Source organism: Corylus avellana, chromosome ca1 (genome assembly GCF_901000735.1).
Source record: "Corylus avellana chromosome ca1, CavTom2PMs-1.0".
NCBI classification, from domain to species: Eukaryota; Viridiplantae; Streptophyta; class Magnoliopsida; order Fagales; family Betulaceae; genus Corylus; species Corylus avellana.
In genome coordinates this window covers 19,195,104-19,197,050 of record NC_081541.1, presented here as the reverse complement: position 1 = coordinate 19,197,050, position 1,947 = coordinate 19,195,104, and the positions used below count along the sequence as shown (strand labels likewise).

General features: G+C 38.4%; 1 pseudogene; it reads left to right on the top strand.

The window, feature by feature from the left end:
- The first annotated feature begins 690 nt into the window (after positions 1 to 690).
- Positions 691 to 799, top strand: LOC132168329 (U6atac minor spliceosomal RNA; annotated as a pseudogene).
- The last annotated feature ends 1,148 nt before the right edge of the window (positions 800 to 1,947 follow it).

Below are 1,947 nucleotides of genomic sequence, written 5' to 3'. Positions count from 1 at the left end.
TTGATGGGAGGAATAATTAAGGTAACAGTTCTAATTGAGGGTCCCCTGACCTACCTATAAATAAGGCCTGTGTATTCCATCAATTGGCACTCACTGGTAGGCATAGGTCAGAAGAACCTCTCAATATTTTTTGTTTTCTAAATTTGGTTGCTGTGGAACTGTTCTTCAATTGGCTTGAGCAAAAGCATGGCTAGAGGTATTTATATAATTATTCATTCCGCTGCTAATTTTATTGTCAATTAGCATTTAATTATATATTGAATTCTTACATGTGGTATCAGAGCCTTCTCTGGGCCATATTTGCTCAGTCTAATTTTTAGATATGCCTGCTGTAAATTTTTATTTTTGTTTCAATAATATTCATTTTGTTTAATTAATTATTGAAACAAAAATAGCTTGAAACAAGCTGAAACCCAAGATATGTTTTATTTGTTGCACGGTCCTGGCCTGTTGATACTTGTTTATGTTGAAATAAAATAAAGCTTGTGTTTTTACGTGAAGCTTGTATATGGATGTTTAGTTTTGGTTCATTTAGATACATTGTTCTGTTTGGACATAAAAGCTAACAATTCTTGGTGTTTTTTGGGGACTTGAACATATTGTCCTTATGGCTAGAGAGAGGGTGGTGAAAAGAAAGAAACCCACGGCCCTGTTAAAATTTTGTTGAAATAAAATAAGTACAGGCCATTAATGTTTGTAGAAAGGAGAGATGGTTGGCATCTCGAAAGGCCGTTCCTGTTATCCACACATCCAGTTAAGGCTTCCCACCCTTGGGGTGGATCTATAACTAGCATCGGCTTTCCCCACCTGCAGTGCCGATCTTTCCCCACTTGCAGCACCGGTTTTCCCCTACCTGCAGCGCCGGTATTCCCCTCCCACCTGCCGCGGTTTTGGCCGCATAAAGGGTGCAGCGGCCCCTTGCCGGTGACAATGGCCGTTTGCCGTTGGGTGGCAGCTCTGCGTGGCCGGGTGCATTAAGGAAGTGGCGCCAGTGGCCGGCGGATGGCGAAAGGGAAGGGGAAAGGGCGGCGGCGCTAGGGTTGGGTATTTTTCGGGTTGGGGAACATGATGATCCGGGTAGGGTTTTTTCAAACCCATATGGAACCGGGTTAAGTGTTTTGGGCTATTGGGTATGGGTTTATTTTAACCCAAGCCCGATCCAGTTATTATTAAAAAAAAAAAACTGGGTCATTAAGTGGGCTGACCCGTAACCCAATAAAGTGGTCCAACCCGATAAAGAAAGACCCAATATAATAGCCCATCCGGATTTTTTTTTTTTAAAAAAAAAAGGGGGGGCTCAGGTGGGTTTCAAACTTGGGCTCTTAAGGTATAAAGGGCCTAAGGTCAGTTCAAGACTATTAGGCTATTCAGTTTATGATGCTTTAATATATATATATTTTTTTATCTTATGATTCAAATTGTTCAGTATTAAATTATTATTTCTTTAATACATGAACTTAAGGATATATTTATTCTTTTAATTGTTTAAATATAAATTGTTTGATGCCTAGACCTGAGAATAATTAACTAAGCCTCATGTGTTGGTGAATGTTTATGGTACTATCCAAAATTGCAATCAGAAAGCTCTGGCAAGGTAAGTCTTGGGACTTAAGTGTGTCGTTGTGCGCCCCCTCACTTATCTGGGACACTATCCGGTTGTACTTTGGAAAAATACTGTTTACCCACTAACATGATGGTTTTGTCTTTTATTCTTGGGAACTTTATTTGTGGCATCTATACAGTTATTGGATGTTAATGAAGTAGTGATTATCATAATAATTTTGGGAGAGTCACAGCATCCCGATTTTATAATGATAATTGCATCAAGATCATATATGTGAACTTCATAAGGGAAATTAACATCCTGTTGTAATTAATTCATAAATTTAATTACTAATCCCCACAGGGACGTTATTATTTTTATGATTTAATTAGAATAAGATAATA